Here is a 9,124-nt window from a genome sequence, read left to right as displayed (position 1 = left end):
ACTACAATTTTATACTTGCAAATGGTCTCTGCATTCCCTAACCTTACTCACATAATGAATTAGATTCCGGTTGAGGAGGCTTCTGATTTGTGCACCAGCATCTGGTATCCAGTTTGAGAACCTTCAGAATACTGGTCAATTTCAGAATACTGCTCTATTTCAACCAGTGATTGCTTTCTCCAAATGCCCAGAATTCAACAAAGATCAAGCAAAGGTGATACACCAGGGAGGCGTTTTAAGAAATGCACACTGGTGGGTGTTCAATGCCTCCTTTGCCAAAACACCACCTCACGTGACTTTTTTGGTTTTCTTCATTTCACAAATGAACAGATATAAGCTCCCATGGCAAATACATGCTGATATACAGGCACCAAAACCCATAATTTACTTTAGACCTTGTGGAAAGAAACTATGTCAGTACCTGGGCATACATTATTGCAGGTTTTTCTCAGAAACTGAGGACTTAATGAAGCAGTTTTGTTCTGATTGTGGGTGAATCTTTCTAAGGCTCAAACAGAAGGGCACTTTAATAGCAGCGTTGCCATTACTTGCAGTGGTGGAGTTTCTTTTATGGTACTTTGAGGCAAAATATAATTTCCACACAATTTTGATTTCAGGAACTCTTAGTTCAGAACAATGTGAATGACCGTGGGTGTTTGATCACATGTGCAGAGCCCAGACTCCTGGGTCAACACAGTGACTATTTTCTGTGCTCTCTAGCCTTCTTTGATCCTTGAAGGACTGAGGCAGACAGGCCTCTTTCAGAAATAGTGACAGATTCTGCCTAGACTTGTCTTTGCTTCCAAGCAAAGAAAACACCTGAGCCCAGTAAGGCTCTGAAAAACTAACCACCTTACTAACACCTCACTAACTGTGCTTGACACCGTTTGAATGTGAAATGTCCACTATAAGCTTATGACTGATTCCCCAATTGGTGCTGCTGACAAGGTAAGTCATGGAACCTTTAGGAAGCAAGGCCTAGCTATAGGAAGTCAGTAACTGGGGAAGAGTCTTACATCCAGAACCTACTTTCTGTCCTTTATTTGCCTCCTGTCTGCTATCACAATTGTAGCCAAGCACAAAACTACAAACTTAGTCAAGAGCTCCAACCATTATGCTTCCCCAGCATGAAAATGATCTAAAATGAATAAAACTCACTCTAACTTAGTTTGTCAGACTGTGTTGGTGTTCTGTACCTATATCAGAAAACAATACTGAATTAAATAGGTCTACATGAGTGATATTATGGTATACATAAGTGATCCCAAAAATTCTATCAGAAAACTCCTACATCTGATAAATACCTTCAGCAAGGTGACTGGATATAAAATTAACTCAAGAAAATCAGTAGCTCTCCTTTATACAAATGACAAACAAGCCAAGAAAAAAGTTAGGGAGAAAATAATTTTCCCAATTGCCACAAATATAAAATATCTTTATATGACTCTAACCAAGCAAGTGAAAGACATATATGACAAGAATTTCAAGTCCCTGAAGAAAGAAACTGAAAAAGATATCAGAAGATGGAAAGATCTCCCATGTTCATGAACTGGTAGAAATAACATAATGGAAATGGACATTTTACAAAAAGCAATCTACAGATTATATGCAATTCCCATAAAAATTCTGACATAATTTTTAAGGTACTTGAAAGAACAATTCTCAACTTCATATTCAAACAACTTCATATTCAAATAAGAAATCCAGGATATCCAAAAACAATCCTATACAATAAAATAAATTGTAAAGTTATCATCATTCCTACATCCAAGTTGTACTACAGAATAATAGTAATAAAAACTGCATACTATTGATATAAAAATAGACAGGCTGATCAATGGAATAAAATCAAAGACCCAAAAATAAACCAACACACCTACAGACACTTGACTTTTTTACAAAGAAGTAAAAACCATGCAATGGAAAAGGGAGAGTGTATTAAACAACTGATGCTGGTCTAATGCTATGTCTGCATGTAGAATAATGCATTATGTCAATATTTATCTATATTTTATCAATATTACTCTGGACAAAACCCAAATCCAAGTGGATCAAAGACATCCATATAAAACCAGATACAGTAAATCTAATAAAATAGATAGTGGAGAATAGTCTTGAACTCAGGAGATAACTTCATGAAGAGAACACCACCAATGGTTCAGGCTCTAAGATCAACAATGGATAAATGGGACCTCAGGTCCTCATGAAACTGATAAGCAAAGTATATTATCAAGAAAATGACAGCCTACAGATTGGGAAAATATCTTCATCAACCCCACATCTTGCAGATGGCTAATATACAAAATACATAAAGAGCTCAAGAAATTAGACACAAACAATTCATATAACCGAACTTTAAAAATGGGGAATAAAATTAACTCAAACAAATTTATGACCTCTCTCTACACAAAGGATAAACAGGCTGAGAAAGTAATTAGGGAAACAACAACCTTCAAAATAATATAAAATACCTTGGTGTGATTCTAATTAAGGAAGTGAAAGATCTGTATGATAAGAACTTCAAGTCTTTGAAGAAAGATATCAAAGAAGATCTCAGAAGATGAATAGATCTCCCATGCTCATGGATTGGCAGAATTAATATAGTCAAAATGACTATATTGCCAAAAGCAATCTACAGATTCAATACAATCCCCATCAAAATTCCAACTCAATTCTTCACCGAGTTAGAAAGGGCAATTTGTAAATTCATATGAAATAACAAAACCCTAGGATAGCAAAAAACTATTCTCAACAATAAAAGAACCTCTGGTGGAATCATCATGCCTGNCCNNAAGCTATACTACAGAGCAATTGTGATAAAAACTACATGTTACAGGTACAACGACAGGCAGGTAGATTAATGGAATAGAATTGAAGACCCAGAAATGAACTCACACACCTATGGTCACTTGATTTTTGACAAAGGAGCTAAGACCATCCAGTGGAAAGAAGACAGCATCTTCAACAAATGGTGCTGGGTCAACTGGAAGTTTTCATGTACAAGAATGTGACTTGATCCATCCTTATCTCCTTGTACAAAGCTCAAATCTAAGTGGATCAAAGAACTCCACATAAAACCAGAGACTCTGAAACTTATAGAGGAGAACGTGGGGAAAAGCCTCAAAGATATGGGCACAGGGGAAAGATTCTTGAACAGAACACTAATGGCTTGTGCTGAAAGATCAAGAATGGACAAATGGGACCTCATAAAATTGAAAAGCTTCTGAAAGGCAAAGGACACTGTCAATAAGACCAAAAGGCAACCTACAGATTGGGAAACGAGCTTAAACAATCCTAAATCTGAAAGGGGGCTAATATGCAATATATATAAAGAACTCAAGAAGTTGTACTCCAGAAAACCAAATAACCCTATTAAAAATGGGGTACAGAGCTAAACAAAGAATTCTCAACTGCGGAATACCAATTGGCTGAGAAGCATTAAAAAAATGTTCAACATCCTTAATCATTAGGGAAATGCAAATCAAAACAACCCTGAGATTCTACCTCACAGCAGTCGGAATATCTAAGATCAAAAATTCAGGCGACAGCTGCTGCTGGCAAGGATGAGGAGAAAGAGGAACACTCCTCCATTGTTGGTGGGATTGCAAGCTTGTGCAACCTGGTGGAAATCAGTCTGGAAATCAGTCTGTCGGATCCTCAGAAAATTGGACATAGTTCTACCAGAATAACCAACAATATCTCTCCTGGGCATATACCCAGAAGATGTTCCAACATGTAATAAGGACACATGCTCCACTATGTTCATAGCAGCCTTATTTATAATAGGTAGAAGCTGGAAAGAACCCAGATGTCCCTCAACAGAAGAATGGATTCAGAAAATGTGGTACATTTACACAATGGGGTACTATGCAGCTATTAAAAACAATGAGTTTATGAAATTCTTAGACAAATAGATGGATCTGGAGGATATGATCTTGAGTGGGGGAACTCAATCACAAAAGAACACACATGATATGCACCGACTGACAAGTGAATATTATCCCAGAAGCTTAGAATTCTTCTTATAAGAGGGAACAAAATAACCATGGAAGGAATTACAGAGACAAAGTTGAGAGCAGAGACTGAAGGAATGACCATTCATAGACTGCCCCTCTTGGGGATCCATCCCATAAACAATAAGCAAACCCAGACATATGGCAGATGCCAAAAAGAGCCCGCTCACAGGAGCCTGATATAACCCTGATATAACTGTCTTCTCAGGGCCTTTAGCAGTGCCTGGCAAAAACAGAAGTGGATGCTCACAATCATCCATTGGATGGAGCACAAGGTCCCCAATGAAGGAGACAGAGAAAGTACCCAAGGAGCTGAAGGGGTCTGAAATCCCATAGGAGGATCATCAAAATGAACTAACCAGTACCACCCAGAGCTCCTTGGAACAAAACCACCAATCAAAGAAAGCACATGGTGGGATATGTGGCCCCAGCTGTATATGTAGCTGAGGATGGCGTAGTCGGTCATTAATAGGAGGAGAGACCCTAGGTCCTGTGAAGGGTCTATGCCCCAGTATTGGAGAAGGCCAGGTCTAGGAATGGAAGTGGGTGTGTTGGGGAGCAGGGGGAGGGGGGAGGGGGATAGAGGATTTTCAGAGGAGAATCTAGGAAAGGGGAACACTTGAAATGTAAATAAAGAAAATATCTAATAATTTTTTTTAAAATGGGGTACAGAGCTAAACAGAGAATTCTCAATAGAGGAATCTCTAATGGATGAGAAACACTTAAAGAAATGTTGAATGTCCTTAGTCATCAGGGAGAAACAAATCAAAACGACTCTCAGATTCTACCTTACACCAATCAGAATGGCTAAGAACAAAAACTCAATGATAGCACATGGTGTCAAGGATGTAGAGCAAGGGAAATACTCCCATGTTGCAGCTAGGAGTGCAAGCTTGTACAAGGATTCTGGAAATCAGTTTAGTGGTTTCTCGGAAAACTGAGAATAGTTCTGAACCTCAAGACCCAGCTATACCACTCCTGGTCTTATGTCCAAAAGATTCTTCATCATCTTACAAAGACACTTGTTCAACTATGTTCATTGCAGCTTTATTCATAATAGCTAGAAACTGGAAACAACCTAGATGTTCCTCAACTGAAGAATGGATAAAGGAAATGTGGTTCATTTACACAGTGGAATACTAGTCATGTTTTTTTTTTAAACAAGGACATCATGAACTTTGCAGGCAAGTGGGTAGAACTAGAAAATATCATCCTGAGTGAGTAAACCCAGACCCAAAAGGCCATGCTGATATGTACTCACTGATATGGCTAAGGGGATATTAGCCATAAAGTACAGGATAACTAAGCTACAATCTTCAGAGCCAAAGAAGCCAAATACCAAGGAGGGACAAAGGGGAGATGGTTGAAACCTTTCTTTAAAAGGAAATAAAATAGTTATTAGAGGTAGTAGAGAGAGGGAACTAACTGGGTAGGAGAGGGGATAAGGAGGGGAGCAGTGAAGTGGGGGAATCAGGTGTAGGGAGAGCAGGAGAAAGAGAATGGAAATTCACAGAAGGGGGATCTCTAGGATGTGCCAGAAACCTGGGATGAGATGGGGGACTCCAAGGGTGTCTATGGGTGTGACTCTAGCTGAGACTCTTGCAGTGGGGCTTATGGATACTGAAGTGGCCACTTTCTAACCAGGCAGGACTCCCAGTGGAGGGATAAGGACAGGAACCCACCCACAAAACTTTTGACTAAAATTGTGTCCTGTCTACAAGTTGTGCAAAGGCAAAGATGGAACAGAGCTGGTGGAAATGGGTAATCAATGACTGCCCCAAATTGAGATTCATCCCATGGGTAAGAACAAATCCCTGACCCTATTAATGATACTCTGTTATGCTTTCAGACAGAGCCTACCATAAAAGTCCTCAGAGAGGCTCCTCCCAGCAGCCAGAATTCATATACCCTATCCATTTACAATTTTTACACCTATGCTAAATATTGTTTTTAACTTATAGCATACTTCTTAGTAGCTTTTCTGTTTTTAGTTTAATGGCCAACGATGATGGATAACTGGGTTGCAATCGCTGTCATGCATTATTTCTAGAACTTTCATGAGTTTATTGTTGTTACAACAGAAAGAATTCTCCTTACTGAGTGTTACTGAGGACAAAGCTTCATCAGAACCTCTGACAATGAAAGGATTCTGAAATAAAATCAGAAGACACATTCAAACCACAACACAAAACCTATGAGATGGTTCTCTGGGGAGTGGTATGGAATGCTGACTTCCAGGCTCAAAGTAGCTAATTAGACCTTTTAATTCACATATTATTTGCACTCTCTTTCTATATATATATATATATATATATATATATATATATATATATATATATATGTGTGTGTGTGTGTGTGTGTGTGTGTGCAATAAAAATGTCACCCCCTATAATAAAAAGGAAAGAGGATCATGGATCATGAAACCCCAGTCCCTCCCAGAGAGGTATATACTATTGATGGTTGGTAGGGGAATAGGGAAAAGAGGCATAGTCTTCAGTAATCTATCAGTGGAACAGACACACACACCTACACACAAACACACAGCAAAGACAACAAATATAAAGTAGGGAGGAGGGGTAAGAGAAGATAATCAGGTGAATATCATTGGACATGCATAAAAACGTCAAAATGTAACATATTACATGTACATATTATAATAGTAAATATATCTGTTTAACTTAAATGAAATAAAATGTGGTCATGCAGTAATTTAAATTAACAGAAATAAAATAGGGTTTGCTGGGCATTGATAAATCACCCCTTTATCCTAGTCACTAAGGCAAAGACAAGTGAATCTCTGAGTCCAAGCCCAGACTAGTTCAGCACAGGAGGCTGCCAACTCACTCCCTATCTATTCAATATAGTACTCAAAGTTCTAGCCTGAACAATTAGACAACAAATGGAGGTCAAAGGGAATCAAATTGGAAAGGAAAAAGTCAAGACTTTTGTGGGGGAGAGGGGTATCAGTCTTGTTTGGCTTTGTCCTAGGTCTCTAAGCTAGCCATGCTCTGGATCCTGGCGGTTCAGGCAGTATCAGGTGTCAGATTCCTCTTGTAGCATGAGTCTCAGTCAGGACCAGCAATTTTTTGGCCACTCCCACAATTTCTGTGCAGCCTTTAACCCAGCACAAATTATAGGTAGGACAAATTGTAGCTTCAAAGTTATGTGTCTAGTTTGGTGTCCTAATACCTCCACTAGAAGTCTTTCCTGGTGAAGGGAAATTATCCATTAACTTCACAATCCCAACCTCTAGAAGTTTTAGCTATAATCACCCTCTTAGATTCCTTGGAGTTTCCATTACACTGGGTATCTAGCTTGTTCTCAAAATGGACCACATTTCTATTTGTTTGTCCCTATATTCTCTCCTTCCATCCTCCCCTAACCTAATTAGTACTGTTCCCATTACACACCCTGTCCCACAAATCAGGAGTCTTTTCTATTTCTCCTTCCCAAGCAGATTCATAGACACCCCTTTGAGCTCTCCTTCTGTCACCTCTCTGTATCTTTGGATTGTAACATTATTACTTTACAGCCAATAGTCCGTACATAGCATGAATGTGTTTTTTCTTGGTTTACCACACTCAGCATGATTTTTTTTGAGACCCATCCAATTACAAATTTTATTAAGTCATTGTATTTTTTAATAAATTATTTTATATATTTACATTCCAAAAGTTGCCCCTTTACATGGTCCCCCCTCGATGAGTTCCTCAATTAATCTCCCATCTCTTTTGCTTCTCAGAGGGGGCTCCCCACCCACCCCACTTCACACCTGCCAGTATCCTTCTTTCCTTGGGCATCAAGTTTCTACAGGATTAATTGTATCCTCTCTCATTCAGGACAGACAAAGCAGTCCTCTGCTACAAATGTTCAATAGCTAATCAATACATTGTATAGACTTACCACATTTTCTTAATCCATTCTTTAGTTGAGGAATATCTATATTTTTTCCAGTTACTGGCTATTTCGAATGAAGCTACTATAAACACAATTGAGCAATGTCCTACTTTTATGGAGAATGCATTTTGTAAGGCCATTTTTACCCTCTTGATCCATGAACATAGCAGAACTTTCCATCTTCTGATATCTTCTTGTATTTGTTTTTATACAGACTTCATATTCTTGTCCTACTTATCTTCGATTGGCTTAGAGTTCTGTGAAAATATTTTATGGTATTTGTGGCTATTTAAAGGGTATTATTTCCTGAGTTCTTCCTCAACCCTTTGGCTTTTATATATATGACGGCTACTGATTTTGGTTTTTTTTTTTTTAAGTTATCTTCTATCCAGATATTTTAAATAAGGTGTTTATCAGCTGTAGGNGTTCTCTGGTAGAATTTTTGGTGTCACTAATATATAATAACATATCATCTTCAAATAACAATACTTTGACTTCTTCTATTCTAAGTTGTATTCTCTTGATCTCTTTTGGTTGTATTATTGCTCTGGATAGAACTTTAAGCACTATATTAAATTTATGTAGGGAGACTATACAGTCTTGTGTGACTCCTCATCAGAGCACATCAAATACACCATTTTAGAAGGATTATTTTTAGTTTCTCTCCACTTAATTTGATGCTAGGTATCAGTTTGCTCTATATTGACTTCAGTAGTTTAGGTTTGTCCCTGTATCCTTTATCTCTCCAAGATATTTTTCATGAAGGTGTGTTGGGCTCTTTCAAAGATCTTTTCAGCATCTAATGAGATGATCATGTTGTGTTGTTTTTTCTTTTGTTTCTTTACATGATGGATTACATTGGCAGACTTGCACATGTTAAAATTTATCTTCATCCCTGAGATGAATCCAACTTGATCTTCATGAATGGTGTATTTGATGTGCTCTTAAATTTGGTTGAAATATTTTAATATCTATATTCACATAGTTTCATAAGGAATATTGGTGTGTACTTCTTTCTTTGTGAGTCTCTTTTTTTGTTTTGTTTTTGGTAACAGAGTAGTTGTGGTTTCCATTTTCAATTTTGTGGAATAATTTCAGGGGTGAACATTAGCTCTTCTTTGAAACTCAAGAAGGATTTTGTGCTAAAATATTTTGGCCCTGAGGTTTGTCTTCTTCCTTCCTTCCTTCCTCCCTTCCTTCCTTCCTTCCTTCCT

At 38.0% G+C, this 9,124-nt stretch overlaps 1 pseudogene; it reads left to right on the top strand.

The window, feature by feature from the left end:
- The first annotated feature begins 915 nt into the window (after window positions 1-915).
- Window positions 916-9,124, top strand: part of LOC110291830 — an 18,212-nt pseudogene continuing 10,003 nt past the window's right edge.

The sequence above is a fragment of the Mus caroli genome, chromosome 3 (assembly GCF_900094665.2).
Source record: "Mus caroli chromosome 3, CAROLI_EIJ_v1.1, whole genome shotgun sequence".
In the NCBI taxonomy this organism is placed as follows: Eukaryota; Metazoa; Chordata; class Mammalia; order Rodentia; family Muridae; genus Mus; species Mus caroli.
Note: the sequence above shows the minus strand (reverse complement) of the source record. Positions and strands in the feature narration are given on the sequence as shown.